General features: G+C 39.7%; 1 protein-coding gene across 5 annotated transcripts in view; it reads left to right on the top strand.

Moving 5' to 3' along the window:
- The window catches only part of LOC148041607 (cytoplasmic tRNA 2-thiolation protein 1-like), a 73,352-nt gene that overhangs the window by 16,655 nt on the left and 29,021 nt on the right, over positions 1-27,676 (top strand). The gene's annotated exons all lie outside the window — the stretch shown is intronic.

The following is a 27,676-nucleotide window of genomic DNA, read 5'->3' as shown; positions in this document are numbered from 1 at the left end:
ATGTTGTCCTTGACACTTATGGTGCTGTTCATGCCCTATATACAGCAATAGCTCCCACGATGTTGGCTGAAACTGACCTTACCAGTGCTGATGGCTGAGCAGGATGACCACACAGTTCCCCAAGCTTAAATGTTTCATGCTCCTTAAAATAAGAGTCTAACTGTAACTGGCCTTCCTCCTTGGATAGGGTGGTAAATCCCTGATTACAACTTAATTACAGCAGCAAACAATAAATGCAAATCTGAAAATACAAATTTACCTAATGATCTTGGACAATGCGCACTCGATTGGCCCCAAAAATGGCGCCCCTTTCGGTATTTCTTTAGCTTTATTGAAGAAAAAGCTGATTTACAATGGGATTCTCCTAATCCCTTTCGGTATTTCAACTCCCTTTACTGTCCAAAGTGACCAGCAAGTCTTCAATGTATTTTGCCCCTTGATTCGGGCACTCAATTGGCCTTCACCCACTTCATAGACGATGGAAATGCCCCAAATTCAATGGCTAGCTAGTCCACCTGAATTCAACTGAAATTCACCTTCAGCCTTGTTGAATTCTAGTCTTGGAGCTTCCAATTTTTGGCATGCTTTGCTAAACCCTAATTTTTGTTATAGATTAGGTTTTACAAGAGAGAAATTTGCAATTTCTTAGCCTCCAAGGGTCTCTTGCAGGCTGAATTTATAGAAATGCCTCTCTCCAGTCTCTAAAGACGTTTTTCAGTCTTGCATGGGCATTTTTCACAAGTGGTAGCCTTCTCAAATGGGTTTTTCAGTATTTTTCATAATTAAATATTAATTTTCAGCCTTAAAATACTGAAAATTAATCTAATAATTATTTCCGTGCCTTGAAAAATAATCTGACTGGCCAATAATTAAATTGGCTAGGCAACTTCCATTCCCGAGTGTCTCTGCGCCATCTTTGACCGTCAGATTGGCGTTAGATACCATTAAACACTACTTCTCTAGTATCACCAACTGACACTTATGGCCAAATGGATGACCTAGGCCAACAACTGGCACCAGATACCGCCAAGTACCTGTGCAACATAACTTATAACAACTTTTGCCTTAGACATCTTGTGATTTTTTCGGGTCCCAGGCTCATAAATTTACTTTAACCCCAGTTGCACCTCACATGTGCATCATTTACTTAATCATGCGATTAAAAATTAATCACATGTTAAGTGAGGTTTCAAAAATACATGTCCTTATGACACCAACTGCTAGAATCTATGTAATTTGTGAGTTACTTATCTAATAAAGGCAAGCTTTTGTTGGGCTAATTTGGCAAACCTTGAAATCCATATGTCTAAGCTATCTATATATGCATGGATAGCTAGGACATATTTGCTGATTGTCTGTTGTGCATATTATGAGAACCTGCTATATAGCACGTTCCTTGCTTGTTGCTTTTCATGTAGTGAAAAGCTAAGATATGATGATATTTGGGATCTAATATGGATTCTAGGGCACATGCTTTGCTATATTGAGTGAAGATGTCAGCGAAACTTGAGATTCCTGATGATTCGAAGAAGATTCAGACAAATTGTGGTGGAGAAAACCTTTGTGTTTTGAAAATATTTGAGCCCATGAAAGTTGTCTAGGGTTGTAGGCCTATGTAAAATAGTTTTTTAATACGGGGGACATGAGTTCTAGGGAAGAGTAAAGCGTTCCAAAAAAAAAAGCATAATGTAGGACATTTAGGGTTTTGAGGTAAGGAAGTGAAAAAACAAATATGTGGGAGTTTTAAAGTAGAAGAGGGAAAAATGAGCCCTAAAGTGGTTACTTTTTGTGGGAAGAGGTGGAATATGTAGATGGAACTTTGCATGAAGCTTGGATGTTTTCATGAATAGATGGTGATCAAGTTTTCTTGAAGAATGTGAGGATATATGAGTAGAGAGAACATAGAGGGTGTATGAATGCGACTAACACAATGAGCTTAGACAAGATGCAAATGAAGAAGAAGATGATGAATGAAGAATGAATGCTGAAATGAATGATTACTAAGGTAGAGATGCAACTGTGTGCTCTAGGAGTGGAGGCTATCCAACAGCCACTGTGACTTGTGGGAGTGGGCTGAGGGAGAGTGTTGCTCCTCGATGAATGGATCCTGAGTGCAGCAAACTACCTATCTCAAAACTGAAAACTGATTTAGATAGCTGTGGAGGGCTGTCAACAGCAGCGCAGCAGGGTTGGATGCAACACAGCTGTGTGTGAGGATTGCGATGACAAAACACAGCAGTCAGCAGCTTCGCAACAGCCTCTGGAGCTAGGGATGTGGCTGGAATCAAAACACAGCAGGTCTTGAGGCTGGGGATGAAAACACAGCACAGATGGAGAGCTGAAATAGTAGGTGACAACACTTTTGCAGTGATGGACAGCAAGGTGGAACCTTGGACTGATTAGACATGAAAGTAATGATGAAGAGAGAGGGAGAGAAAACTGCTGATGATGTTCGAGCTAGCAGGGAAGGTTGGAGAGGTGGCGCAATGGTGGAATGAGGGATAAATGTGGCAATGCACAATGAGTCTCTTTTATAGAACTTTCTGGCTAGTTGTCTTACCCAATGTGCTAGGTTCTTGTATTGATTTAATGCTTTTTAGGACAGTTTAAGAGCCAAAAGAGTATGATTGGAGAGAACAAAAAGAAGGTTCCGAGTCTCAACCCAGGTCAAGGCATTAAGCCGAGGTTGTCATGTGATTGCCCAAGGACTCTACCAAGATCGGAAAGGTGATGGTATTTTCTTTTGAGACATCCAAGAGGTCACCCCAATAAAATCAAGACATCAGACAATGGGTGCCATGATGGACTGCCCAAGGGGCTGCACGGTTTGCAAAAGCAATGCAATGAAACTCTCTTATGGAACTTAGATTTTTGTATTTTTGACTTGTGACCTGGCCCATGAAGTCATACAAAAGTGAAACCAAAGTAGAAGACCCTTAGTACTTGCTTATCAGCCTTTTGCATTGATTTTATCTTTTGAAAAGCAGCATTGGAATCCTGATTTAGCTAGTAGAAAGATGCCTAAGTAACCATAGGTATAAATGGGTTGAGATTTATTTGTCCATGATATTTAAGTAGAGGTATGACAAGGTTAAGGGAAAAATGCGGCAAGGAGTCAAGATGTTGGGCTGAGTAATGGAAACTCATTGCTGTGCTTGATGAGGTAAAAGATGCCATATACATGCATAGTTTCTTACTTCTTGCTTAGAGTGATACCCACAATTGCAAGGTTTCATCCATCCCAGGTGTCCAAATCACCAAACACAATGCTATGCAAAGAGAATGTAATAAGGAATATGCACATGTAGCATGGTTTTGCTTGGATAGTGCTCTCGTAGGGGAGTTGTTCACTTACCCAAATGCCCTAGATGCAACAAGGAAGGGACGCTGATGTCAAAGGCAAAGAAGACACGTCAAAACTTGATTGCATGGAGTGGGGAAAACAACCCCCTCTAAAATCATGGATGTTGATGTTGAAGGAGTCGGTGCTGAAGTCAGCTAAGGTGTCGAGAGTAGCAACTGAGTACGTGATGTAGAAGAAGTTGCTCAGGAGAGGAAACACAATCTCTGTCTCCATGTTGATCAAGAAATGAATATTTTCCTAAAACTCGACCTTGAGAGAGGAGTGTAAAGAAATGCATGAAAAGAATGAGAACTTAAAGTGTAGGAAAGTAGCATAGTGAATATAGCAGAACTCAAGGTGAGAAAACTCAGAGTGAAAATATGAATGAATGAATGAAGGAGCCATACTATGTTGGTATCATACAAGGGGTCTCAAACCTCCGTGTCTTGGGTGGATTGAGGATGAGGTGAGCTAGAAGGGGAGTCGAAGACACCGATTACAGCTCTGAGAAAATGTAGATGTTTGGATAGGTTGCCTAGTTAGTGGATAACTCAAACAAGTACTATGGCAGAATTCCATGATCTGAGGTATCCTTCAATATAGGTGTAGATAGCAATGGGAATGTTAAGGAGAGAACAAAGAGATGAGAGAAAGAAGAGCAGAGGAGAGAGAAAGAAGTGATGAGGAGAGAGAAATACTAGAAAGGGAGAGAGAAAGATAGGAAAGAAAAGAGAGAAGCCATAGAAGCTATAAACAAAAAGGTGAGGCAAGAGACAATAAATGTATTAATGTTCAAAAAGATGTGAAAATTTACACGTCTCTCCCTTTTATACTTGTGTTAGTGTGACAAGGTATTATTAATAATTCCACACTAAACATATCTTTTTATCAGTTTCTTATAATCCATCCTGTCCCAAAGGTTTTTACTTGCAAAAACAAACTCACAAGAGTTGGAAAGGATGGATGAAATAGAGTACTACTTTGTTTTCAACTATATAAAGTATGGAAATGAATGAAAGATTGAAGACATATGGACTGAAATGAAGACATGAAAGTAAGTCTCAGCTATATATATGATCGTGAGTTCTTCAAAAGAGTTTGGAGCCTTTGAGTCTTCAAGAAATAGGCTCAAAATGAAGAAGATAGCTTGCTGTAAAAACAGACCGTGTTGAACCAAATCAGCCATAACATCTGGTAGAAGTATCCAAATGAAGCGTGCCACATGTCAAAACGTAACTCTTGAAGAGTTCTTTGACCCTATGTGGGTGGCATATTTCTGAAAATTTGGCAGAATAAAAACTGTTCTAAAATAGACTGCTGTCAAGACCTTGTATGCACCATAACTGGCTTCATAGTAATTATGCTTCAACCCCACCATTGTATCCTGTAGATAAGGAAACTCATCTAATATAGATTCGGGTCTTCAAGAAGCTACTTCAGGTGGTAAACCTATCCATCTAATCAAATATTCAATGATAGAGCGAGAGCAAAGTTTCTTCTCACGTTGACCTATGATAGCCTCAAGGATGTACTGAATAAGACCTTCATCTATAGGTGGCAGCCCATCAACTATATCATAGGAGCACCATAGAAAGGCTTGAGTTGACTAACATAGAATACATTATGAATCTTAGTGGAAGAGGGGAGTTCCAATCTATATGCCAAGTCTCCAATGCGCTTCAAGATCCTGTAGGGTCCATAAAACCTGTGAGCAAGCTTGTTACTGGATCCATCCTTCAAGGTAGAATAACAAGACTTGGTCACTTTCAACAAAACTAATTCTTCTTCTTGAAAGTCTAAAGGTTACCTCTTCTCATCTGCAAGCATCTTCATCTGATCTTGGGCCTTCTTAAGATTCATCTTATACTACTGAAGAAGGGTCTGCATTCTTTCCAATTCTTCTTTTCCATTAGAATTGATTTTCTCATTAAGATGATTGTGGGTAAGGGCACCTTATAACCATACATAGCCTCAGAGCGAAACTCTAATATTAGCACGTGTGGAGTTATTGTAGGCAAACTCAACCAAATGCAACTAAGAATCCCACGTATACTGCACATCATGATAGAAACAACGAAGGTAAGTCTCCAATCACTTGTTTTGATCTTTTTGTCTGGCCATTAGTCTGTGGTGGATGATAGGTTGTAGAAGGAGCCAATTTAGTGCCTATGAAGCTGAATACTGCCTACCAAAAGTTACTCATGAACTTTGAATCTCGGACATGAACAATCACCTGCGGTAATCCATGTAATAGAAAGATTTGCTCCATAAACCGATTAGCCATCTGTGAAGTAGTGAACTATGTGTTGTTAGGAATAAAATGGGTTGCCTTGGTGAGCTTATCCACCACCACATAGATACTATTCCATTCCCTTTTGGTAGTAGAAAAACCAGGAATGAAGTCCATGGTAATGTGCGTCCACTTGCCCTCAGGAATAGGTAGTGGGTGCAACAAACCACTTGGCTTATGGGTGCTGTCTTTATTATGTTGACAAGGTAGACACTTCATAACGAAATTCTTAATATCTTTCCACAATCATTTTCAATAAAAGCTTTTGTTGATCTTATCATAGGTTTTAAAAACTCCAAAATGTCCAGCTAAAGATAAAGAATGTAACTCCTTCATAAATTTCCATGTAAAAGAAGAAGCAGAGGGAATAACAATCTTGCCATTTGACCAGATTAGGCCATTTTTAAGTTGATAATGTGAAATTTTCTCCATGAGACCTTGTTGTAATTTTTTAAAAATATGGTTGAGCTCATTATCCAAAAGATAGGCTTCCTGTAATTCTTCAATCCAATCACTATGTAGCTCAGTCATAGCTGAAACTTTACATGTCCACATGCGAGAAGAGAATCAGCTACTACATTGTCTTTGCCCCTCATCATATGAGTGATGTCAAAATCATAATTTTGCAGAGTAGCTACCCACCTACGCTGCTTGGAGTAAGATTGGACTAAGTGAGAAAATACTTTAGGTTCTTGTGGTCACTTTGAACTAACCGTTTGCTATACAAATAATGGTGCATCTTCTTTATTGCATGTAAGATAGCCAACATCTCTTGGTCATAGACATTTATAACCATTTCCTTATCTGTAAGCTTGCGACTTTCAAAGGCAATAACTCCATGCTCTTGTAACAAAACAGCCCCTATGCCACGGCCATTGGCATCACACCGGATAGTAAACTCTTTCGAAAAATCTTGTCGTACAAGAATAGGAGCAGAAGTAAGGAGTTCCTTTAACTGGTTAAAGCTAGTATTTGCAAGTGTATCAAAAAAGAAAGCTTTCTTTTTCAACCTGTTAGTTGAAGGAGCTACAATAGCTACATAATGCTTAATGATCAGCGATAAAATGAGGATGGACTAAGAAACCTCTAAGTGAAATAGTGGTAGTAGGTATTGGCCAATCTTTAACACATTACACCTTCTTAGGATTAGCTTGTATCTCTTTTTCATTGATAATATGGCCCAAGTACTCCACCTCAGTTTGTATGAAAGAGCACTTCTTCTCCTTAGCAAAGAGTCTGTGATACCTCAATATATAAAAAACCTTCCTCATATGTGATAAATGGTCGTGTAGAGTATTGCTGTAAATCAATATATCATCAAAGAAAACCAAGACAAACTGAAATAGGAAACGCTGCAAAATCTTGTTCATCAGACTCTAGAAGATAGCTGGAGCACTAGTAAGCCCAAATGGCATCACTAGAAAATGGTATAGCCCTCGATCAGTCCTAAAGGCAGTCTTAACGGCATCACCCTTTGGCATACGGATCTGATGATACCCTAATCTCAAGTTAATCTTGGTAAATAATTTAGCCCCCTTAAACTCATCAAGTAGATCATCAACTTTGGGTATTAGACACCTATTCTTCACTGTGATCTTGTTTAGATTCCTGTAGTTAATACACATCTTGAAGGATCCATACTTTTTTTTCACTAACAAGACCGGAGATGCATAAGGTGAAGAACTAGGTTCAATGAACCCCATCTCTAGAAGCTTCTTGATTTGCTTGGCTACTTCTTCATGCTTTCACTTAGACAATCTATACGGTGGCTTATTGATTGGCTTTGAGTTTGGCTCCAAATTGACTGGTGCGCAGATCGATCGCTGTATGCTCACGTAGTGAATCCCGGAAGGTCCCCAAGAACAATGAACTCTACCTTTTTGCACAAATTACAATGTAAAAAGCATGAACGACAAGAGCAAGAGACCAATTGGGTGCAATCTCCCCCCATGCCTTGTGTGAGCGCTTCACAAAGCATGTATTTTATGTATATTTCCATCTTCATGCTCAATAATAGCCCAATTTACAAAAATATGACAAGCTTTTAGCTTTTGAGTTTACTTTTACAAAAATAGAAATAAAGCTAATGGACGGTGCCCAACGAGTCTGGCACGCCCAACACAATGTCCCAAATAGAAATAACATATTCGTGCGCATAGGCGCATACAAAATAATAATAAATAATCAATGCCTCAATAGACATGACAAAATATAGGCGTGGCGCCTATCAAAATATAATTCATAGGTCGAATACTCGCTAGACTCCAATGCTTTCCTCCGCCACTGCTGCTATCTCTACACATCAACTGAAGCATTCGCAATCGTTAGTAAAATAATACAATTAAACCGACAAAAGTGAATACCTAGCAGTCTTCAGCTACATAAATAAATCAACTAGTTAGAAATAAATCCTAACCTTAATTTATTACGAGTGCGCACTCTAAACTCATAAACGTTTATTAATTTAATATGCATTTTGCGGAATCACCCGCTATGGAATCACCCATGTACACACTAAATTAATGAAACGCCCGAAAAGGACAGGCGTCCTTATCAACTTCTCGCACAAAGAATCTACTTTGTGTATGAGCCCCGGTCATCAAAGTTTACAGAATCCACCGTGAAATATGCCTCCTGGCATTATACCCCTAGGGTGGGATAGCAATTGATCTCAATTGCTATTAGCTCAATGTGGAGCTAACAGAGCGGGGAAAGCATTTAAGTCTCTAGCGTGCATCCATTGTGCTTCCTCTACAGGATGGTTCTTAAATTTAACTAGATATCTAAAATATCTTCGGCCAGTTCTAGTAGTCATAAAGTCAGTGTCTATGATAGCTTCTGGTTCAAGTATTTCAGTCTCTTCCTCTAATAAAGGTGGGTTTTCATAAACAAGGTGGACATGTAATTGGCCTCTAAATGGTCTCAATAGACTAATGTGAAATGTATTATGAATTTTTCAATGAGATGGTAATTCTAACTTGAATGTATTGTCATTAATTTTATGAATGATTCTAAATGGTCCATAGAATCTAGGAGCTAGTTTGACAATTGGTTGTCTATCTACACTTTGCAGTCTACGTTTTTCTATTCTCGGCCAAACATAATCATCAACTTTGAAATTCATGGCTTGTCTTTTCTCGTTGGCTTGTTTGGTATATAATTGCTGGACTTTAGCAATCATATCTTTAACTTCATCAAATATACTGTTATCATACTAGCAATATCATCAGTACTCTGAATTCTATTAGACAAAGATGTAACAGGTGTAGATAATCTATATCCATAAATGACTTCAAACGGTGCTTTCTTTGTAGATGTGTGCGCTGTATTGTTATATGTAAACTGTAATAAATGCAAATGAGTGTCCCATGTCTGAGGTTTAGAGATAGTATATGCACGTAAAAGATCTAGAATAGTGCTGTTTGTGGCTTCTGTTTGCCCATTAGTTTTTGGATGAAATGCAGATGAGAAATCAATCTTTGTGCCTAGATTAGCAAACAGGGTAATCCAAAAATTGTTACAAAATCTAGAATCACGATCTGAAATGATAACTTTTGGCAATCTATGGTTAGTAAAAACAGTTTTCAAAAATAATTGTGCTGCTTGTGATGCTGTTAAAGTTTTCTTACATGGAATGAAATAGGCTTGTTTACTAAATCTATCTACAAGTGTCTAAATCATATCATGGTTAGATTTAGTATTTGGTAAACCAGTAATGAAATCCATAGAAATTTGTTCTCAAGGTTTAGATGGAATAGACAAAGGCATAAGTAATCCATACTGTTTACCACGATGTCTCTTAACTCTTTGACAAATCAAACATTCAGAAACGAAGTTAGATACATCTGCAACAATATGCGGCCAATAAAAATCTTCAGTTAACATACGTAATGTAGATATGATACCTCTATGACCTTGATATGGGGGACAATGAATTTCATTCAAAACAAAAGATTGGAATGGAATAGTAACACACAGTGTCTTTTCATAAAACATAAATCCATCATTATATGACAATGAATCAATAGGAATGAAATTATTTTGAACTAATTTCTTCCAATCAGAATGAAAAGTAATATCCTGGTGATATGTATCTTTCATAGCAATCAAAGAATCAAAAGATATGACAGAAATATTATGAATTGCAGGTCTTCTACTTAATGCATCAGCCACTACATTTTCTTTTTCAGGTTGGTATTGAATGATAGGATGAAAACTTTGAATAAAAGAAAGCCCATTTGATATGGCGGTTAGAAATTTGGGGTTGGCTAAGTAAATGTCTAATACTTTGCTGATCGGTCTTTATCATAAATTCTGAACCCATTAAGTAGTGTTTCCACTGTCTTAATGCTTGTACAACTGCTAATAGTTCTTTGTCATATGTGGAATATTTCAGCTCAGAGGGTTTCAACTTACAACTAGAATAGGCTATAGGATGATTGTATTGCATAAGTACGGCTCCTATTCTTGATAAACTAGCATCGGTCACTACTAGAAAGAATGGTCTATTAAAGTCAGGCAACTGTAAAACAGGGGCATTGGTTAATGCATGTTTTAGTAAATCAAAGGATTTTTGCTGATTTTCGGTCCATTGATAAACAATTCCTTTCTTGAGAAGTTTGGTTAATGGTAAAGCAAGTAATGAAAAATTACGTACAAACTTCCTATAGAAACTAGCAAGACCAAGGAATGAGCGTAACTCATGCACATTTTTAGGAACAGGCCAATTCAATATTGCATCAATTTTCTTAGGATCAACTTTAATTCCATCAGATGATACAATATGACCTAAATACTCAATTTCCGTATTAAAGAATTCACTCTTTTCATGATTTGCATACAGTTGATTTTCTTTCAATAACTGAAAAACCAATGACAAGTGCTTATAATGTTCTTTCTCATTTTGACTAAACACCAAAATATCATCAAAGAAAACAATTACACAATACTGATATTTCAAAAAAATACGGTTCATCATTCTACTAAAGGTAGCAGGTGCATTAGTCAATCCGAATGGCATGACTAAAAATTCGTAATGACCAAACTGTGTTCTCAATGCAGTCTTGAATATGTCAGACTTATCTAGTCTCACCTGATGATAACCAGACTTAAGGTCAATTTTACTAAATATAGAAGATCCTTGCAGTTTGTCCATAAGGTCATCAACTCTAGGAATAGGATACCTATTCTTTACAGTGATCTTATTTAAAGCTCGGTAGTCAATACACATACGATAAGTATTATTCTTTTTCTTGACTAACAATACAGGTGCACCAAATGGAGAACTGCTAGGTCGAATTAAACCTCTATTTAGTAATTCCTCAACTTGACTTTGGATTTCTTTTTGCTTTATTTGGTTATGCCTATATGGTGCTTTGCAAGGTGGTTGTGTGCCAGGGATCAAATCTATTTTATGGTCTTCTGGTCGTGAAGGAGGTAAACCTGGTGGTAGCTCTTCTCCAAAATAGTTCTTAAAATATGCAAGAAATTCCTTATGCCTAGGGTGCATATGATTTTCCTTTACTTGCAATTCATTCACCCAAATGAGATAAGATTTAGTACTCTTGCGTAATGCACGTTTAGCTTGAGTATGCGAAAGCAGTGGAAAAACATTAGATGCATGCATACCATATAATGTAATAGATTTTCCTTGAAAATTAATATTCATTGTGTGTGTGGAATAATCTATATCTGGATTATGCTGGTGTCGCCAAGGCATTTCTAAAATAATGTCACTCGACTGTAATGGAACAACTAAGAACTTTCTTTTTTCAGTGTATTGGCCAATTTGAATCTCTAAGTCTTGCACTTCCTGTGTACCATTATACCTAGTACCTCAAAATGCAGCTTTTATGCGATAATACGTAGGTATAGTCTGTAATTTCAATTTCTTTATCAATTTTGCTGAAATAAAATCAGGAGCACTACCGTCATCATGCAAAATAGTCTTTTCCTTTCCATGCACCAAACATTTCATAGTCAATAATGAATGTGGAGTAGGCATACCTGGTAAAGTATCGGAAGTAGTAGTAATGTCGTCCTCATCTTCAGTGAAATCAGGCATATCCTCATGTTCGTCTTCGTCCATGGCTCCAAGATAGTTGATATGAGCTGGTGGCTTCTTTGAATGACAATTTGCTGCGAGATGTCCAGGCTGGTGGCATTTATAGCATACTATTGGCTTGGCTTTGGTTACATTATTTGCAATGGCGGGAAGTCTAGGTACATTAGGATTTGACTGTGGAATAGGCTTAGGATCTGGGTTGATATTGGATGGTAATGCAGGTGGTTTAGCCCAATTCTTGCGAAAAGATGATGAAAAGAAACGACCTGGATTAAATCTTCTAAAATTGGAATTGAATTGTTTAGATCCATATTTACCATTGGCTTGGAATTGCTGTGGTCGTCTGTCTCTACCGCATAGCTTATCTTCAGTGTCGTGAGCTAGTGAAATGGCGTCTTCAAGGGTAGCAAGCTTGAACATGTTGACTTCAGCGTAGTAATGCCCAAGAAGTCCAGACATATACTTCCGCTTATTTGTCGCCTCTGGTACGTCTTCAAGCATGCGTAGCTGTAGGAGTGCATTCCAAAAACGCTCTGTATACTGAGGTATAGGCTCACGATCCCGTTGTTGAAGTAGATCCCATTGCTTGATAGCTTTCTCATGAAATTGCGGTGCAAGAAAATTCTGCATGAACTTCTTCTTGAAATCTTCCCAAGTAGTAGGACATTCTATGCTCTTGCGTACTACAGTCCACCAAAGTGATGCTCTGTCTACTAAATGATTAGTAACACACTTGGTTTTATCTTTTTCTGGATAAGTTTCCTCATGGAAATAGTCATCAAACTGACTAATGAATGCTAGAACAGTCTTTCCTTCTCGTATGCCATTGAAAGTACGAAATTTGAAACTTCGTTTACTTATCTTTGATTCCTTGCGAATATTTTGAGCTTCAAGAGTGGCGTCGATGGTACGTCGAATCAAATCTTCAGCTTGAGATTCTTCTTTGTCGGTAGACGCTCTTTGTAAATTTGCCAGTTGCGCTTGCAATGCTTGCCTAGCTCTTCGTTCTTTTTCCAATTGCATCATGATTAAGTCCAGCTTTTGCTCCATCGTAGGCTCAGATAGGTCGTCTTCAGCCATAAGATCATCCATATGTGGTTCCGTCATCCTGTAAAACTCAAAAGACCTTTCTCACTCAAAATTAGGTTAGCGGGATGAGCGTAGCTCAAGTTCGGGAATACAAGGCTTATGTGTTTTTGGGTATTTCTTTCTCAATCTTCAGAAAATCTGCGATTTTTCCTTCTTCGTATGCTGAAAATGCTTTAGCAAACCTGCGTATGGATAGAATACCTTCCAACGAACAACTTTGCAGTTCGGAGTTTCTGCGCAGGAACAGCCCTTCTAGGAGTTTTGGACAGAAGCCAGTTTTGACTCCAGTTGACTTGTCTGACTTGCAGAGTTGCCGAACTTAGTCGATTTACAGAACTTGCAGAACTTGACCTGCTTTACGGGACTTGCAGAACTTCAGCTTAATGGATTTGCTAAACTTGATTGGTTGATTAGCTTTAGGTGACTTAGGGGATTAAAAAGCTTTATGCTTCTTGATCCGTCGTCAATTTTGAGGACATGAATATGTCCTCGGCGGAAAAATCGGCGCCCAGAACGTCCTCACGTCCTTCATAATGAATTGTTTTGAAGCTTAAGTAAAGCTTCTAATTGACTAAGCTTTGAAACTTTTATGATTTAAGCTTTGAAGCTTATTAGCTATGGAGATTTTCTCACTGGTTTTTGACGACTTGTATATGAGGATGTAGGAGTGGTCCTCCGCCTCTGTAGCCCGGTTCTTCGCGATCCAATGACACAAACAGGGGTTCTTGATCGCCAGAAGTCTGCCTGTATCGACGGTTCGGGACGAGATTGACCGTAGAGCCCAATCGTTCCAGGAGCTCCGCCTTCGCACGAGATGGGTAGCGATTGGAAGCTCTTGATCTCAGCTCTGCTCTGATACCACTGGTGCGCAGATCGGTCGCTGTATGCTCACGTAGTGAATCCCGGAAGGTCCCCAAGAACAATGAACTCTACCTTTTTGCACAAATTACAATGTAAAAAGCATGAACGACAAGAGCAAGAGACCAATTGGGTGGAATCTCCCCCCATGCCTTGTGTGAGCGCTTCACAAAGTATGTATTTTATGTATATTTCCATCTTCATGCTCAATAATAGCCCAATTTACAAAAATATGACAAGCTTTTAGCTTTTGAGTTTGCTTTTACAAAAATAGAAATAAAGCTAATGGACGGTGCCCAAAGAGTCTGGCACGCCCAACACAATGTCCCAAATAGAAATAACATATCCGTGCGCATAGGCGCATACAAAGTAATAATAAATAATCAATGCCTCAATAGACATGACAAAATATAGGCGTGGCGCCTATCAAAATATAATTCATAGGTCGAATACTCGCTAGACTCCAATGCTTTCCTCCGCCACTGCTGCTATCTCTACACATCAACTGAAGCATTCGCAATCGTTAGTAAAATAATACAATTAAACCGACAAAAGTGAATACCTAGCAGTCTTCAGCTACATAAATAAATCAACTGGTTAGAAATAAATCCTAACCTTAATTTATTACGAGTGCGCACTCTAAACTCATAAACGTTTATTAATTTAATATGCATTTTGCGGAATCACCCGCTATGGAATCACCCATGTACACACTAAATTAATGAAACGCCCGAAAAGGACAGGCGTCCCCATCAACTTCTCGCACAAAGTATCCACTTTGTGTATGAGCCCCGGTCATCAAAGTTTACGGAATCCACCGTGAAATATGCCTCCTGGCATCATTGATAGGGTAATCTACTGCTCTTTTAGGAGGTAATGAAGTAGGTACTTCAAATAAATCCCTATACTCCTTAAGAAGAGCTTTTGAATCAGATGTTCTGTTGAATTTTTGGATTGATCTTTAACCTCTTTATTCAGGTGCAAAACAAAAATGTGTGAGCGCCTCTTGTAATCCTTCTTGAGTTGTTGAATGGTGATAAGCTGAAAATTAGATTTACTAGAGATTCTGTGTAAATAGATAGGTTGTCCATCAAAGATAAACTCTATCTACAGCTGTGAGAAATCCATAGTAATATTTCCTAATGTTATCAGCCAATCATATTTGAGTACAACATCTATGCGCCCCATTTTCAAAGTAATCAAGTTTACTTTCGCTTTATAATTTTCAGCCAGTTGTAAATAAACGTGTGGGCATATTTGAGTACTGATTTCTTCTTCACCATTTGCTATTTGAACTCTTATGTGCTACTATAAATTAGTGGGAAGACAATTCAATCTATCTATAGCAGACTTATTCACAAAACTGTGTATCGTTGTTGTCTATTAGGACAAAGACATCCTTCCCATGAATATTACCTTTCATACGAAGTGTATTAGGGCTCTTAGAACCTATCAAGCATCCATGGAAATTGAACAATTAGTGGCAGCTTGTGGCTCATCATGAATTGCTCTAGGATCAAAAGGAATACCACCATTCGGATCAAAAGGAAAGGTGTTGGCAGAATCATAAAAGTGTTCTTGTCCAACTTCCTTCTTGTTAGGAATAAAGGCCTTGTGTCTTTTAAATGTGCTTGGGTGTGAACACACCCTTAGCACTTGACTTAATCTAAAACCTAAAGGTACACACTCATCATTGTACTTGAAAACGGGCTCATTCTCTACTCTTCTCTCTCTCACTCTCTCTATCTCTCACTGCACGTAACAACTGTCTGCCTCGATCTTCGTGACAAACCCGTCACTACAAACTAGTATCAGAGCCAAGTTGAGGCGTTCGTACCTCTCGAAGTTTGAGCAAGATATGCGAGCAGGTTGTGAGGCGATTGACGGGAGCTGTAGCCTGAATCAGGCGGTATTGTGTCATAGGCAATAGGTCGTAAGTTGTAGAAGACTCCAATAGACGTGACGTGTGGGTAGCGGGAGCAGCAGTCGCCAGGCCACACAACAATTGGTGTGGACTAGGTGCACGACGGACAACAGCTGAAGCGTGAGCAGGCGAGAGACGTAACGGGCGATTGCTGCACGACTGCTGTGTTGATTGGAGCCGTCTAGTCGCAACGGATTGATGTGTGACAAGGCTAGGGGCGAGCATCACGCGACGGGACTAGAGGCAATGGTGCTGTGTGACGGGGCATTGCTGTGCGATCGGCGACTGCATAGCGGCCAGCTAAGGCGCGACGACTTTCTGGTAGGCAATTTGACGATGCGACGCATGACGGGCGATAGGCAGGGGACGGCCGCAGTCACGCAACCCGCCTAATTTATGAAAAAATCAATTTCTTCTTGAAATTCCTTTTGCCCACTGACAGATGTTCACGCGTGGAGGCACAACTTTCAATTTTTGTGCAATCTTGGCCTAGAAATTTGGGGCTTTTCCCAGATTTGGGGAATTTGATGCAGGACAAGCAAATCTGTCTTAGAAATTGCAGGAATTTGTGACATTTTGTCCCCGATATTTGGGGCTTTTCATGTACATGCACAAATTCAAGATTGGCCTGTTCTATGTATGACAGAGGAAATGCAGATGTGTGTTTGATACTTTGAGCACAAAATTTTGGGGCTTTTGACCGTTCATGTCAAATTTTATGCCCGTGGGTACATGTACAACAGAAATTGCAGCTGAAATTTTGGGATTTCTCATGTAATGTGATGCATATGCCCTTGGAACAGCTGTAATCAGTTGGATAATGCTGTAGCACATAATTGGGTGCTTCTGAAAATTTAATTACAGATCTCAAATCTGTGCTTCTGTGTGGTCATTTATTGCTGATTGGTACTTGTTTGTACCTTGGTCACTTGGGTGACAGTTTGGACCTGCATTTGCTGGTTTTTTGGTCAAATTTGGGCTGAAAATCATGGCTGGCAACAATGACAGCAGTAATCTGATGCACATAAAGAAGCTTGAAGGCACACATAATTTTGCAGTTTGGCAAAAGCAGTGCTACAATATCCTGTTACAAAAGAAGCAGGCAAAGCCGATCAAAACCAAAGGGGCAAAGCCTACGAACATGGATTAGGACGATTGGGATGAGTTAAATGAGCTTGCACGCTCAACCATACATCAATCGATTTTTGATGCCTTGCTCTTCAACATCGAAGGTTTGGATTCTGCATATGCTATATGGACTAGACTGGAAGAACTGTATGCACAAAAGAGTGCTGCAAGTAAAGTGTATTGGCTGAAAAAGCTTATGGATTTGCGTGTGAAAGAGGGTATAACAATGTCTACTCATTTGAGTGAGTTTAACTCCATTTTCAGCCAGCTGGTTGCCTTGAAGTTCATGATTGATGAGGAATTTAAGGCTACTTTCTTGCCTTTTACTCTACCAGAGAGTTGGGATACATTCAAGGTTGCTATGAGCAATTCTAATGTAATCCTTTTGTATGCTGATGTAGAGAGTGCTCTACTTATGGAAGAGATGAATCGGCACAACAATGCATCTAGTAAGTCTTCGAGTGCTTTGCATACTAGGGGCAGATCACATCAAAAGGGCAAATATGATGGCAAGGGACGCAGTAAATTGCGTGGCAAAGATGTTGAATGCCATCATTGTGGCAAGAAGGGTCACTTTAAACGTGACTGCTACAAATGGAAGAAAGAGAAAGGAAAATGCAAGAAGACAGATGATAACAAGGAAGAGAAGGACAGTTAGCCTAAGAAAAGCAGTGTAAAAATTGAAGAGGTGAATGTATTTGCAGGAACAGCTAGCAAACAATGACCATTGGGTTAGGAGATTGTCTAGGGCTACTAGACAACCTGATAGGTTTGTTCTTGGTGCAATTAATGTGGCTGAATATGTCATGTTGACAGACTGTGGTGAATTGCTTGTTGCAAGGAAGCAATGGACAGACAGGACAGCAAGAAATGATATAAAGCCATGCTGTCAGAGATGGAATCTCTTGAAAAAAATGGCACTTGGGACTTGGTGCAGTTGCCTAGAGGGTAGAAAACCCTTCCATGCAAATGGGTTTACAAGATGAAGGTCACTTTTGGTTCCTCACCAAAGTACAAAGGAAGATTGGTTACAAAGGGGTACAAGCAGGAGCATGGAATTGACTTTGATGAGATTTTCTCTCCTGTAGTCAAGATGACTACATTGAGAACCATTTTGGGTTAGGTTGCAGTTGAGGATGTGAAGCTCCTACAGATGGATGTAAAGACTGCGTTTTTACATGGTGATCTGCATGAAGACATATATATGCAGTAACTTGAAAGGTTTGTTGAACAAGGGAAGGAAAAATTGGTATGTAAACTCAAAAGGAGTTTGTATGGGCTGAAACAAGCACCAAGAGAATGGTATCATAAGTTTGATACATTCATGCAGTCCCAAGGTTTTCATAGAAGTCAAGTAGATCACTGCTTGTACACCAAGAAGGCAGCAGATGGCAGCCTGATTATCTTTGTTTTGTATGTTGATGACATGCTGATTGTTGGCAGGGATACTCATGCCTCAAATTCATTGAAGCAAAGTCTTCATGGCAGCTTTGACATGAATGATCTTGGTGTACAAATCACATTCTTGGCATGCGATTACTCAGAGATAGATCAAAAGGCTTACTCTATCTATCTCAATAGGAGTATATCTCCAAAGTTTTGCAGTGTTTCAATATGGAGGGGAGGAAAACAATTGGGGTTTCATTATCTCCATATGTGAAACTTAGTGCAGAGGACAGCCCTACATCTGATGATGAGAAGGTTGAAATGGCTAAGATACCATATGCTTCAGTTGTTGACAGTTTGATGTATGCTATGGTTGCTACACGTCCTGACATTGCCTTTGGTGTGGGAGTGGTTAGCAGATACATGGCAACCCCTGGCAAGAAGCATTGGGATGCAGTGAAAGGCATTACGAGATATCTCAAAGGCACAAAGGAGTTGTGCATCTGCCTTGGAAAGCAGAAGGCATATGTTGTTGGCTTTACGGATGCAGACTATGATGGTCGTGCGGACTATAGGAAGTCCACTTCTGGGTATGTGTTTACTTTCACAAGAGAAGTAGTCTCTTGGATCTCTAGGCTACAAAAGTGTGTTGCATTGTCTACTACAGAGGCAGAGTATGTGGCTGCCACTGAGGCATGCAAGGAGGCTTTATGGCTTTCACGTTTGGTGGGAGAGATTGACATTATGGAGTAACCTGTTCTCCATTGTGATAGTTAGAGTGCTATCATGCTAGCACGGAATCCTGTCTTTCATGCAAAGACAAAGCACATACAGATGAAGTACCACTTCATTAGAGATGCACTTGATAGCAAAAGCATTGAGCTTGTCAAAGTGCATATAGATGATAACCCTACAGACCTTCTCATGAAGGGTAATCCAGCAGAGCGGTTTGCTCATTGCTGACAGATAATGGGAGTTGGATAGATATATGTATTTCAGCTTTGTACATACCTCGACTTAGCTGATTCTTTTCTCCTCTTAAGGCACATTGCCTTTAGGTGGGAGGTTGTTGGGAATAAAGGCCTCGTGCCTTTTAAATGTGCTCGGGTTTGAACACACCCTTAGCACTTGTACTTACACATATATATCTATCTAAAAACCTAAAGGTACACACTCGTCATTGTACCTGAAAACGGGCTCACTTTCTACTCTGTTCTCTCTCACTCTCTCTGTCTCTCACTACGCGTAACAACTGTCTGTCTCGATCTCCGCGACAAACCCGTCACTACACTTCTCAACATTCTCATTTTCAGTGGTAGTCACAAATGCATTGATCTGATCATTGTCATCCTCTAAATCCTCAAAGACTAACATACTATGGACCTTGGCTTTTGGATTTTTGTAACACACTTTGTTGCACAGTCAACTATATACTTCTCCCCATATTTGAAACATAAGCATTTTTTTTTTCTTTATAGAGGTCAATAGGAATAGACTTTGGATTAACATTGGCTGAAATAGATCTAAACTTATTGTCCCCTTGTTTAAAATCTACTCTCAGACTGTTTGCTGTCCTGAAATTGTCTTAGGGACTTGAAGCATTGAATGATGGATAAGTTGGCACTCTTAAGCTTCCACTTGGTGCATGATTGCTGCTATAAACATTGCGAACTTGTCCCTGTTTTAAAACAGCCCTTGGCTGTCCATAACTAGGCTGAAATGAAGACTCTTTTTTATACTTCCTTCCATAAAGTTCCGTAAACTCAATAGCTTTGAAAAGATTGGTGGGGTTTTGCACCATAACATCAGCTGATAAAGAAGGTTCTAGACCATACATATACTTGTGGAGTTTAGCTTCATCAGTAATGCTCTCTATATAGATGGTAAGGTTGAGGAATTGGTTTGTATAATCCCATACACTTAGGCCTCTTTGCTCTAATCCATACCATCTTCGTGCCAACTTCTCTTTTTCAAGAGGAGAGACAAAGACTTCAGCTATAAGTGTCCTGAATGCATCCCAACTCTCTACTAGTACATTCTCTTTCTTGATGTATCTCCACCAAGTATGCGTAAACCCTTCCAAATGTAATGATGCAAAATGGATCTTCATATCACTAATTTTAGGGAATATATTAAAATAGGATTTTAATTTTGAAATCCATTCCTCTAGATCGGATAGTGAAGATGACTGCCAATTGTACTTTGCCAAAATGATTTTATCCTTCAACTCCCTTTCATGGAAAGATTGTTGTCCCAAAATAGGCTACTCATGATTAGTAGGCATTGAATCTCCAAAATGAGATGGTACTCTTCCAAAAGGTGGCTGAGAACTAGTGTGAAACCTTTCCGATGGTAGAGGATCTTTAGAGAGTTGAGGATTCAGCCTATAAGCTTGGGGATAAGTACCATTCATATTATCCAAATAGCCATCATGCCTTTGTGAACTCTCTCCTACTTTATACTGACTATTGGGAATGCCTCTTCGTTCAATTATTCCTTGATTTTGGCCATTTTGATTAGATGGCTGAAGTGGAACTGTCGGATCACTGCTTGATTGAGCTTTTTTCCTAGCTTCCTTGGTTCCCATTTATATTTGTATCCATTGGGAGAATTGAGCCATTATTTGAGTATTGCATTCTACTAATTTGTCAATCGAAGCCTTTGTTTGGGTAGTGGAATCCACCAACTTCTCAATGGAAGACTTCATTTGATTAGTAGACAATACCATTTGTTCAACTCTAGATAGTAGCTCCAGATGCCTTTGAGTATGCCTACTCTCATGCTCACACATGGTATTATTAAGTGCATTAATTTCTCCTTGCATTTGAGCCTCTTCAGGGTTCTCTTGAGGTGTATTTTCCAGCATGGAATCTCTGATTTGTTGAGTATATTCATCCTGGGCCTTACTCTTTTCCTTATGACTTGCCATTACAGTGCAGTCCTGCAGTACCCCTTGTCAAAAAATTGGCTATAACTTGAGCTAGAAAGCTCCGATTCCCAAAAGTTTTGATTCAAAACGGAGCCAACGATGCCCTCTTTAAGATGACCTATACCATGTCATAACAGGTTAAGGACAGAAAATTCTGCAACTCAATCTCTGAGGCTGAACTCTCCAGGCCTGCATCCTGTTTTAATATGTAAGTCCCCAGTTTCCACTTGTGGGAGCAAAATGGTAGTAACTAAGAACTTCCAAACCCTATGGGAGCTGCATAGGACATGTGGGCAACCTGTTGTACCTGCATCTGTACTTCAATGATGATGAAGATGGTACTTGTAATGACTTGTATATACCCTGTAGTGTTCTGTAAAATCCATGTTTCACCTTGTTTTGATCTTCAAGGTACTTGAGTCTTTGAGAATGCTTTAATATTCAATTCTCCACTCGTTGTACCTGTGTGAGGGATAAAACGGCAGGACATGCTCCCTACACGAGCTTCGAATTATTGGCAGGTGGGAAAGTCCCCCTGGGTTGGCAGTTGGCTGCATCCCTTCGAGATCTTTAATAGAGGAGGAGAGTCAACACTCTATTGTTCCACTATCTCCCTTAGCATCCACCTTTTTCCTTGGTGGGAATATCAACATTGCAGTAATATGCTACTCTAATCAATCAGCATGATATGCATTACTGAAATTTTCATTCAGCCTTCCATGATATGCATGATTGATCAATGAAAAATCAGAATGAAGAAATGAGTGATGGCTAGGGATCTTATCAATACAATTCAGTGACTCATTGATTGCTAGTACTTACCCTTTACAATATCTCAATCTTGGGTAAAGAAAATTAGTCAATCAAATTAGGAATATTCATCAAGACATTGTAAATGATATCCATGAGGGAATAAGATTGAAATGAATGCTAAAATTCAACGTAATAGGCGTGATTAATGATAAAAGCACTAATCTCTGATCTATTGATCAATTCAAAGAATTAATGGACTAATAATCTCCCATCAACAGGTGAAAAAGCTTAAAGCAAGTGGATATCGAGAGATTTCAGAGATTAAGCAAGTGGAATACCTTGATCACGCTTGAAGACGATGATTGATGCAAACTTTAGTCCAATCATTAGAAGAGTCCTCTATAATCCAACATGAATCCATCATGAAGCTTGAAGAATCCATAAGATCAGCCCATATAAGCTCAAATAAGATTGAATCCGTGAAGAATCAATTCCTCGGGCTTGCTTGAACACTTGAATGTTGAAGATTCAAGCTTCTTGAAGAAAAGCCCCAAAATAATCCTTCAATATAAGCTTCAAGAACCTCAATATGCTGAAATCATTGCAATGCCTTCAATCTTGAAGTCTATCTTGATCCAAAATGATGGTAGAGAAGCTTTGAAGGTCGGGAAGAGCCAAAGATTGAAGAAATTGAAGCTTCCTGTTTTGAAGCTATGGCTGCCTTGTTGTATGTTAGGGTTTGATAGAAGAAAAATGAAGATTAGTGGCTTACAAAGGCCCATCCCTGTTGAAGTAATGGTCCAAATGATAAGCAATCTAAAGGCAAGTGATTGTTGACTACTGTGGACTATGGACAGAGAGCAGGAATTCAGTGCAAATTTCAATGCATTTTTCGGGCTGTCTTTTGATGTCTTTGCTCACACTATGGTGCTCTAGGTGATGCTCAAAGGCTGAAGAATCATTGCCCCATGGTCAGATAAGAAGAAAAGGTCACTGGAGAGTAGGATATTGCATTTCTCAGCAGCCACTATGCTCCATCACTGCTGACACTATGGTGCTCTATGTGATGCTCAAAGGCTGACGAACAATTGCCCCATGGTCAGATAAGAAGAAAAGGTCATTGGAGAGTAGGATATTGTATTTCTCAGCAGCCACTATGGAAGCTTCAGCCAAAAGCTTGAAAGAGAAGAAGAAGAAAGCTCTACTCCGAAAAGTAACTGAGGTTTAAGTGTTCTCGAAGTCCAATCAGTCCCTATTTTACCAAGTTACCTTCATAATAGCTTGTAATGGATGCATGTCCTACCATTTTAGCAGAGTTTGGCCAAATCTCTCCAAGATCTATGTCAGATTCCCAAGTTGTGTCTTTGCTTCAAGTAGAACTCCTGCAAGTACCTGCCATGTGGCTCTTGTACTTGATGTCCAAGATTTAATGGAGAAAAGTTGGAGAAAATAAGAATGAAATGAGAAAATCAAATGGACCAAAAGCTTATGCTTTGATACTAGTTATCAAGGAGAGAACTGAGAGGTGAGAGAAAGAAGAGCAGAGGAGAGAGAAATACTAGAAATGGAGAGAGAAAGACAGGAAAGAAGAGAGAGAAGCCACAGAAGCTGTGAACAAGAAGGTGAGTCAAGAGAAAGTAAATGTAGTAATGTTCAAAACGATTTGAAAATTTACATGTCTCTCTCTTTTATACCATTGTCAGTGTGACAAGGTATTATTATTAATTCCACACTAAACATATCTTCTTCCTAGCTTCTTACAGGGAAAATGGGCACACTAACAGACTGATGAAGAATGATTAGGGATGCCAAGTGACTATGTACATCACTTTTTTGTAGATGAGGAATAACCAAAGTTTGGGGATTTGCTTATGGGACTTACAAACTTTTAGCATTTTCAGTTTTGGGGTTGGTTAAATGAGCTTATTAGGCTTAATGTGTAATGCACCTTTTCTTAATCTTAATATCCCCTCTCATACCCAAAATTGAAACCAAGGGGGAGTGCATGCGTAATTCACCCCTGTTTATTCCGAGAGGTCTCACCTCAAAGCATCTAGGGTATCGGTCAATGGGTGCACATCGACTGTCTAAGAACCTACCAAGACTATATATAGAGGCAATGGTTATCTTCCCTTGGGAGTCGAAAGGGCCACCCTAGAGAGGCTAAGGTATTGAACAAAGTGTGCTTAGTGGCCTAGCGAGATCTACAAAAGTGATGTAGAATTGCTTTGAACTTTTGTTTTGTTTTGTATTTTTGATGAATTTCTACTCATTGAAAAAGGGATGATTAGATCATGAAGAAAAGGGAGAAAATGTGAAGTGTGCTGCCATAAAAATCTACCATATTAGGTTGCCATATGAGATGCCACTAATGTGGTGAATCCAAGGTTAACCACTCTATGAGAAGTAAAAGGGCAGTATGTGTAGATGCAAGGAGTTCTCATTGTTGGATGTGCATATGAAAATACAAGTTTTCCATTGAGCCAAAGCACTCTGTTCACAAAAACACAATGCCAATGCATGATTTTATGTAAGGGGTAGTGGAAGGTGTTATGCTCAAACAAAATGCTACACAAATTGCAATGGTGTCATTGGGATAGTGCCCTTATAAGGAAAATTTTTACTTGCCCGAGCGCCCTTTTATGAGAACGATCATGAAGGCACATACTGACAATGGTACAAAGTACATATGAAATTGAAGTAATGGAGACAAAATCCAGTAAGCACCAAGAGAAGCAACACCCAAAAAAAGGAAACAAAGCAATAACCAGATAGTCAAAGGGAAAGCTATAGGGATCCCCACTCCTCATTGTGCCAATGTCAAAGGGGGGGGGGGGGGGGGGGAGAACCCTCTCCCCATTGTGCCAATGCCAAAGGGGAGGGAGCACCTTCTCTAATCCATGGAAGAAGATAGTGGAGGATTAGGCGGTTGATTGGTTTGGTCAGGATGTCGATGAAGTTATCTAATGAGGGCATAAACTCTAGGCTGATGGTGCTCAGCTTCACTTGCTCTCTAGAAAAATAATAGTGCATTTGGGCTTATGATGGGGTTGCCAGTAAGTGCTATTGCCCTTTGGCTATCACAAAAGATCATCATTGGAATGGTACATGGAAATTGAAAGTTGTGCCAAGAAGCTCAAATAGCTGGCCTTGATAGTGGCATCATAGAGAGCTTGATATTGGCAGAAGGTGCAACAACTATGTCCTATTTAAGGCTTGACTAAATGATTGGAGTCAAGCTCAAGGAGAATATGTAGCTGCCATGAGCGCTGAGTGTTCGGGTCCCTAGTCAAGTCAGTGTAACTTTGCAATATTAGTCCTTCGTCAAAATATAAGCCATAAGCATAAATACATTTAATATATGATAACATACGCAAGCAACAAATTTGGTGAGATACATGCATTAAAGTGCTGACTGAATAAAGAAATTTAAATCTGATCTAGTGTGAATGGACCATTAGAGCTTTCCCACTACCAATCAATAGGTATGCTTATCAAAAGGCTGCGCATGGGGATCCTTTGAAAGCTTAACAGTGGGATCTAAGGGTGTAGCTTTGGACCTTGTCTCATGTATGCAATATTGATCCTCTAATTAAAGGGCATACTTTTGTTGGGATACAAAGATTCCATCCCCATGTTGGACAACCTTAGTGCCCAGAAAGTAAGATAGCTGACCAAGATTGGTCTTGTCAAAGGCAGAATAGAGTTGTGCCTTAAAATTTGCTATGGTGGTAATACTAGAGCCTATAATTAATCGATGATTAACACATAGTAGTACATAGCCGACCCTCTCTAAAGTGGTTTTATGTAAAGGTTTGGATCATATGGGGTAGAATGAAAGGTGTGAGATCTAAGAAAATCATCCATTCTATGAAACGTGAAACACGGTGCTTGCTTCATATTTTTTGATGTGGTACCAGAGCCAAAGGTACTCAGTAAGTCCCGAAGATTCTCTGCATTAGAGAAGGCAAAGACAAGTTGCGGACTCGGCATCATTTATTGATTTCCCCCCTTCCATTGCATCACCAGGAGATAGAAATACCCTTCTCTTCCTCTCCCTCCCTCCCTCTCTTTTACAGGTTGACACTCTGGTGCTATGACTTCTCCACACAGGCAGATGGATAGACCATTAGGTGCTCCTCTTCTGGAATCATCAGACCTCCACTAATGCTTGCTAACAAGGACCTTTGCTCACTACACCGTTAGAGTATATGCGTCTATCCCTAGGCACTCATGCCGCCTCTCTCTTTTGGGTCATAGAGTTTATTCTGCACTTGCTTTTAGATTTTTATGCTCAAGGAAATAAGATACATCTAATGCGTACTAAGTCCCATTGAGTAAAAGGAGGATTGTGAGGTGCCATGGTCTCCTCGTGACCATCGCAATGCACTATGGAGATTGCTTCTACTTCTTCTCTAGTTTTAGGAATGCCACCTCGACAACCCATGGTTTGGCGGTCTGCTCCCTTGAGAGCAAGGCAATAAGATGCATTTGATGCGTACTAGATGCATTTGATGCGTACTAAGTCCTATTGAGCAAAAGGAGGATTATTAGGTGGCACGCTCTCCTCGCGACCACCACAATGCGCTATGGAGATTGCTTCTACTTCTTCTCTGGTTTTAGGAATGCCACCTCGACTTGGTAGTCCGCTCCCTTGAGAGACAACGATTGTTGGATATCCTCCCCTCGGCAGTCCGCTCCTTCAAGAGAGATTGGTTGTTTGACTACTTCCATTACTTTGTAGTCCACTCCATTGAGAGAAAGCAACTGTTGCCTAGCATGAGCCTACCCTTACCCCACCCTTGACTACTCAGGTTCGAGAGGCCACCTCTAGGAGTTCTTTGATATCTTCGCCGCCCTAGATACCTTCTTTAGCATGACTGGCAGCACTTCCTTCATCATCAGATGATTTAGAGTTGATCCGTGAGTTTTTGGATTTCCTTTCTCTGTTGAGGGGGATTGAGAGGGGGATGAACTCTTTTTTCCCTCAGAGGCGGTTAATAATTCTTCTTCGGCTTTAGAAGGGGCCCCTATGACTTTAGCCTTAGAGGGGGCCCCTATTCATCATGAAGTATTTCATCCACCATTTACTCTTTGGGGATGGTTGTCTTTGAGCAATCATTTCTCCTATTGATACCTAGGATCTTCAAGTTGACTTTAGCCTTAGAGGGGGCCCCTATTCATCATGAAGTATTTCATCCACCATTTACTCTTTGGGGATGGTTGTCTTTGAGCAATCATTTCTCTTATTGATACTTAGGATCCGTAAGTTTTTAGATTTCCTTTCTCTGCTGAGGGGGATTCAGAGGGGGATGTACTCTTTTTCCCCTCAGAGGCGGTTAATAATTTTTCTTCGGCTTTAGAAGGGGCCCCTATGACTTTAGCCTTAGAGGGGGTCCCTATTCATCATGAAGTATTTCATCCACCATTTACTCTTTGGGGATGGTTGTCTTTGAGCAATCATTTCTCCTATTGATACCTAGGATCTTCAAGTACCACCTAGATCGGAGCCTTGTAGGTTTAGCCACGACTTGGTGATGAGGTCTTCGAATTTCTTTTAGCATGGAATTGCAAAGCTAATGGCTTCTCTCTCGAGGTGGAGTCAGGTTCCACATTTCATCTCATCTACTGTTCCTTACTACAGGTTCCCTTTCAAGTGGAAATCTTGGATCTCTGGGATCCTCTACATCTTCTTTGTATCTCTCTTCACTTCTCTTTCTTCATCCCTTTTTGGGCTTGAGAGGGGGTGTTGAGAAACCATTTGTTCAATTCACACACTTTATTTACTACAGGTTCCCTTTGAGGTGGGAATCTTGGATCTCCGGGATCCTCTACATCTTCTTTGTATCTCTTCGCTCCTCTTTCTTCATCCCTTTTTGGGCTTGAGAGGGGTGTTGAGAAACCATTTGTTC

Source organism: Lygodium microphyllum, chromosome 1 (genome assembly GCF_053477565.2).
Source record: "Lygodium microphyllum isolate KBCC chromosome 1, Lygodium_microphyllum_v1.1.10, whole genome shotgun sequence".
Lineage (NCBI taxonomy): Eukaryota > Viridiplantae > Streptophyta > Polypodiopsida > Schizaeales > Lygodiaceae > Lygodium > Lygodium microphyllum.
This window is presented reverse-complemented; position numbering and strand designations above follow the sequence as displayed.